Below are 6,788 nucleotides of genomic sequence, written 5' to 3'. Positions count from 1 at the left end.
GAGAGAATTGTGAGTTCTACTGTTGTTTAGAGAAGTTTATCCCTGGGCAGATGCAGCTTCTAGGTCCTCTGGTGATATGCCGGCTGTTCTTGGGTATCTTCCAGGGACAATCTTAAAGGAAGAATGGCAAACGCCCTGACTGAGATGTCCAGATATAACTACAGTCAGGAGATTATTCCTCTTTGACACTGCAAGCCAGCTGGGTGCTTCTCAGTTCATTCTCATTTTGCTTTGCTACTGTTTGAATCACACCACAGTGGAGGGGTGACTGGGATGTCCGCACAACATGAAGTAACCGGTTTGAAACCTGCTGTATATTCCCTTTGCCTTCTGACAGAATGGGTAACTCTGGCACACACTTACAAATCTGTTATTAACTGCCTCTGCTTTCTTAGCAAGTATTTTAAGTCTAAAGCTGAATGTTGAAATAAAACAGTAAGAGGAGTGATATGCAGTGGAGAGCGTGCTGGCTCCTGATTGATGACCAATAGTCACGATACTGTTCTCAAACCATATCTAGGAAGCAGGGTCATAGGAAGCAGAACCCTGTTGAAGAACCTAGGAAAGAGGGTCAATTTGAACCTGAGGGATTTTATCATCAGGTTGGTTCCACCTCTCAGGATTCCCTGCTTCTGTTCTAAGACCATTTGTGTTAATGCCCTTTCACCTTAAGAACAAGGAATTCAAATTCTTGACATTCCTGGAGTGAGAAGGGGTAAGGGGGGTGGGGTGGGGGGCACAGGGAAAAGAAAAGTCCCAAGGCTAGCCAGCCTGAGCTTCGCTTTGTTTTAGGTAAGGTAGCAACAGCACAGCACCAGTTCTTTGTCATTTCATCATGGCATACTTCGATTTAATTTTCAAAGCTGTTTCTAGAAGATGATGCAAAAGCTTTGTAAAATATCTATAGAGGGAGAGGATAATGGTTCAAGTTTCCTTTGGAATTGGATCCGGTAGGGTTTTTTTTGCTTTTTTTTCGGGCCGGGGCTTTCAGAGAGAGAGAGAGAGAGAGAGAGGAGGGAGAGAGAGAGAGAGAGAGAGGAGGGAGAGGGAGAGAGAAGAGAGAGGAGGGAGAGGGAGAGAGAAGAGAGAGAGGAAAGAGAGAGAGAGAGAGAGAGAGAGAGAGAGAGAGAGAGAGAGAGAGAGAGAGAGAAGCTCAGAAGAGCAACAATGTTGGTAAAGGTTTAATCTGGGAAATCAGGACAAGAACCAAGACACTGCTGAAGCACTTTGAGTAGTAAACTGTATCCTCCGTCAGTCTTCAATCTGTTTGATCTCATTTTTCAAAACTGTATCAGCTTAGCCACAGAGAAAGATTTGAGATATAATATGGAGTTTGGGAGAAGGAGAGAAGAGACAATGATTTGACATAGGTGTTTTTTAAATGGGGTCTCACACTGTAGATTGAGTTGGCCTGGTACTCACTGTGGAGCCTAGGCTGGTCTCAAACTGTAGGTCATCCTCCTGACTCATCCTCTCTGGTGCTGAGTGACAGTCACCAGCTACCACCCCTGACTTGGGTTAGTTCTTTAAAACATGTTAAAGGCTAATATCACAGGGAAAAATCCAGCTCTGCTGTTTAGGAAGTCCACAGAATAAATATCACAGGATGGAAGCACTTTCTAAGATGGCTGTGGCAGCTCGTGCCTCCAGTTACGCACAGCACCGGGGAAAGCAGAGGCAGGTGGGTTGCCTTCAGTTAGAGGCCTGCTTGGGCTACCAGGTGAGTTCTCAGGCAGCCTGAGCTAAAAAGTGACAATCCGTCCTCCAAAAACATAGTAAAACAACAACACATGCAAAACAAACAAAAAAATTAAACAAAAATGTTGTCCTATATTCAATAAATACCTATTGAGTATCTAGGTTGAATTTTGTTTATGTAAAGATGTGTGTTGCTAAATCTGATGACCCAAGGTTGATGCCCTGGATCCACAGAGTGAAAGGAACTTTGTAAGAAGAACTAACTTCCATAAGTTGTCCTCTGATCTCTTCATGTGGGCTGTGCCTTGTGGGTGTGCATACACGTATACGTGTGTACACATTCACACTCACACATAATAAATAAAATCTTAGTTATATATTCATTTGTTTATTTATTTATTTATTTTTTTGCTTTGAGTCAAGGTTTCTCTGTGTAGCCCTGGCTGTCCTGGAGCTCACTTTGTGGGCCAGGCAGGCTAGTCTCAAACTCACAGACCTTCGCCTGTCTATGTCTCCTGAGTGCTGGGATTAAAAGCGTGTACCACTACTGCTAAAAACTGTCTTTAAAAAAATAGATGTTACGATAAACCAGGCATGGTAGCTTATACTTGTAATCTTAGCACTTAAGAAGGCTGAGGCAGGCGGATTGTGTTTAGTTAGAGGCCAGCGTGAGTTACTGTGTAAGACTGTCTCAAAAAAATCTGAAAAAAAAAAAAAAAGACAAAAAGAAAACAATACCAGGAAATAGAGAGACTAAGAGGCCAGTGACTTCATTCTTACTTTGTGACATTAATCTTGTTATTCCCCTTTAAAATGAGCTGCATAAACTGTGGGGAGTTCATGGCTGGGCCTCTGGGTTAGTCCTTCGGGTAGAACTGGGGCTATTTCGAGCCTGCCTTCTGACATCACTATTTATCCTCCAACATTTAAAGGTGATTGTTTAGGGGACCGGAGAGGGCTCAGTCGGCAAGCTATGTGTTGCATAAACTTGAGGACTTAGTTTGAGCCTCGGCCTCACAGAAGCCTGAAGTGGTGGCGAGAGGTGGCCATCCCAAGGCTAGGGAGGTGGAGACCCTGAGACTGGCTTTAGTATGTCACATATGTGTACACACAAGTGCGCCTGTGCTCGAATGTGTGCGTGCATACACACACACACACAAATGTTTTTAAAAGCATATTCTTTATGATAAGTATTTTATTCTCTGTCTGTCTGTCTGTCTCTGTCTCTGTCTCTGTCTCTGTCTCTCCCTTCTTCCCTCCTTACCTGCTTCCTCTTCCCGTCTTTCCCTGCCTTCTCTCTGGTGAGGGTCTCCTTAGTTTGGGATGTTCAAGAATTCCTCATGTAGCCTAGGATGATTGACCTTCTGATCCTCCTGCTTTTGCTCCAAGGGCTCGTCACAAGCATACGTTACTGCACTCGGTTTATGTGATGCTCAGTATGGAGCTTAGGCTTTATGCAGGCTAAGAAAACACTGTGCTAACTGAGCTACATTTCATTACTATTTTGAGAATTCTTTATAAGAGAAGGCTAGAATTTTGAAAAGTGGCATTTGAGAATCCTGAAAGTGACCGGATCCAGAAGATTCCCAAAAGTCTGGTGGCCCCTCACCTCAGTGCTGCTGCATGCTACCTTACTGAACATAAATTAACCTTCGTTGCCTGACTGGCAGTTCCACATAGGAGTCAGCATCTCTGCCTTTGGATTCTCTGCTCTTTCTGAACTGTGTCCAGGCCCCTCTGGATCTGAATACATGGGACTTACTCGTCCTGCTGATTTGGGTCGCCTGGCTCATCCATCCTGTAAAGAAATCCTGCCTGAATGAATGGCTCATGGGCTATTCTCGGAGTACTGCCAGAATCCAACCTTTCTTTCCACTTGTCTCTCTCTCTTTCCCATTGGAGAAGGGGATAAACAGAGGAAGTAAACCAATGTTCACAAAAGCGGTTCCTTTCCGGGTGCCTTGGTCACATTCCTTCCTGACTGGCCCTTGGCTCCTTTGCAGGGGACCCTGGTACATTAGCTACATTGTCTGTGGTGCATTTTTACAATCCCCTGTCATGTCTGTGTGCACGGTTTGTCAGGCTGAGCATTGGAGAGGGGATTTGGAGACTGGGTCCCCTCACCCCACCCATCCTGTTGTCCCATAGGCCTGGAGCTGAGCAAACGCCAGGCCCTAGGAAACACCCATCTCACTGCCCTTGTGGGAGGGGCCTGGTCCCCAGCAAGAGCCTAATGGTTGTGTCAACACCTGAAAAGGACATTGTGTTATCAGGGAAGCAGCTTTGGGATGTGAGTTTTATAGCTCAGGGTAATGAGTAAGGACTCGAAGCCATTGCACCCTGAAAGGGGACCTGATTCTGTGGCTATAGTTGCAGAGACAGGGCCACAAAGAAACCAGCTTAGCTGGGTTACCTGAGGGTGGTGAAGAAGGGAAGGAAGCCCTGTGTGCACAAGAAACTAACAGGAAAATGAAAGTTTTGTTCTCTTGTTTCTCCCCCCACCTCCGACAATTTAATTGGCTAGTACTTATGAATTGCAGTTATAAAGTCCCCAAACACTATTTGTCATCGGGGCTTGCACTCAAGTCCTCTTGCACGCTGAGCAAGCACCTCACCGCAGAGCTACATGTCTCCTGTAGCCTAAAGCATTTTAAAGATGGAGCACAAATAGTAATCCCCCGAGCCTTGCATTGGTCACAGGTGGGCAGTCTTTGGGACAGTTGGTCTCAAGTGCCACTGTGAGTAAGCTGTTCCCTGGGGATGGGGGTGGGAGGAGCTTAAAGATAACAGTTGCTTCATTTTATCTTTAAGACAGAACCTTACTCTGTAGCCCAGGCTGGCCTGGGATTCACAAGGATCCTCCTGGCAGTTGTTATTTGAGGGTCACTAAAACTCCATTTCAACTCAAAGGTCATCACATAAAAGCCCTGTAAGCTGACCTGTCGTAAATCTGAAAGCTGAGAGCACTGTTCACCACAAGGAACATCTTCAGGGGTTCCTTGCTGCCGAGGAAGTGGGTTTTGTTTTGTTATATGCTTATGCTCGTTTTGTCTGCATGCATATCTGTGATCCTTGGGCATTTTTGATGCCCTTAAAGATAACACGAGGGTGTTGCATCCCCTTATAAGTCACCAATAGGCAAGTGATAGGATTCACTGTCAAATACCATAGGACCTCTGTCTATTTCCCACAAGTTGTCCTCTGGCCTTCACACAAGCACTATGGCAAGTGTGCACCAACACACAAACACACACGCACACACACACTATTTAAAAACTTGTTTAAAGGACAAGAACATAGATCATTTCTTCAGTTCAGTTCTTAGGACCTTAGATTTCTCAGAGCAGGAGCTGGGCAGTGGTGGTGCAGGTCTTTAATCCCAGCACTTGGGAGGCAGAGGCAGGCAGATTTCTGAGTTCGAGGCCAGCCTGGTCTACAGAGTGAGTTCCAGGACAGCCAGGACTACACAGAGAAGCCCTGTCTCGAAAAACCAAGAAAAAAAAAAAAAAGATTTCTCAGAGCAGACAATGGAAGGGACAAACTGTGTGAGTGTATGCAAGGCTGGTCCCACAAAGCACACAGAGCTGGCACCACGACAAACTGCTGGCAAACTGTAGCTGACCTTCCACCAAGGTCATCATAGGAACTGCAGCCGGTACTTGGTTCCTTGAGTGGATTTTCTCACTTGATTTCTTTCACAAAATCTCTATAAAGCTCTTGTTTCTATTATGGATAAAGAATATTCCAGAAAAAGCAAGTAATTTGTCCAAAGGCTCACATCTGCTAAGTGTAAAGCTACAGAGCTGGGTGCTGTGGAGCCAAGCGTCTAGCCCCAACAATAGTGTTAATGGCATCAGGAGAATGACAGTCATTGAAGCCTACTCACAGCTCAGTGCCTGGGCTTATAACACTTGTTCCTTGTGTTTTGTTAAACACATAAATGCCAGTGTTCTACCTCTCTGAACACAAATGGGTTCCTTTCTCAGAGAAGACATTGAGATTACCCACTGAGTACAATGGTTTCCAGGCTGGGGAGATGGCCTTGTAGGTAAAATACTTGCCATGCAGCCTGAAGTCCTGAGTTTGATCCTCAGAACCAATGTAAACAAGCCAATCGAGGTGGTATGTGCCAGTAATGTAGCTCTAGAGGGGAACTGGCTGGCCAGCTAAGAGCAGCCTCTTCCATCTAGGCCAATGATAGATCCTACTTCAAAACAATGTGGACAATGCCTGAAGAATGACACCTGAGATTATCCTCCGGCCTCCACATGGTCATGTGTAGTTACACAACAAATACATACAATCGCATGCACACAGAAGACACATAGATAGCAGAGACCTCGAGGATGTGTCCTCTGGTAAAGTGCTTGCTGCACAAAAAGAAGGTTCTGAGTTCAAATCCCACCACCACATATAAAGCTAGCATGTCAGTGTGTATGTGTCTATAACCTCAGGGCTGGGCAGGAACAGAAGGATTCCTGGGAAGATATCAGGGCCAGCTTGGGCAAGTTTTTGGAACCCTATCTTTTTTTTTTTCTCTTTTTGTTACTGTTGCTTTTTAAAATTAATTAATTATTTTATTATTTATGTCTTAAATGCTGCATCCTCCTAAAGTTCTTCCCCATCCCTCCTCCCCTCTGAAAGGGTACACACACCCCCACCCCCACCCCGGTATCCCTGACCCTGGGGCATCAAGTCTCTACAGGATTAGTTGCATCCTCTCCCACGGAGGCTAGACAAGGTAGGCCTCTGCTACATATGTGCTGGGGAGTGGGGCGGGGAGGGGGGGAGAATTTTCTTTGGTTGGTGGCTCAGTCTCTGCACTGAGTTCAGATTAGTTGACACTGTTGGTATTCCTATGGAGTTACTATCCCCTTCAGTTCCTTCAGTCTTTCCCCTAACTCTTCCATAGGAGTCCCCAACCTCTGTCTAATGCTTGAGACCCTGTTTTAAAATCAAGATTGCAGTGGCGGCTAGTGGTTGGAGTAGTTCAGTGATGCGTGAGAGCTTCTTGAGCAGGCATGAGGCCCTGGGTTCCATCCTCAGGGCAAAAAAGAGTGTACAAATGTAATAGAGATATTTGCACGGTA

This window comes from Grammomys surdaster, unplaced genomic scaffold (assembly GCF_004785775.1).
Source record: "Grammomys surdaster isolate TR1022 unplaced genomic scaffold, NIH_TR_1.0 146, whole genome shotgun sequence".
NCBI classification, from domain to species: domain Eukaryota; kingdom Metazoa; phylum Chordata; class Mammalia; order Rodentia; family Muridae; genus Grammomys; species Grammomys surdaster.
This window is presented reverse-complemented; position numbering follows the sequence as displayed.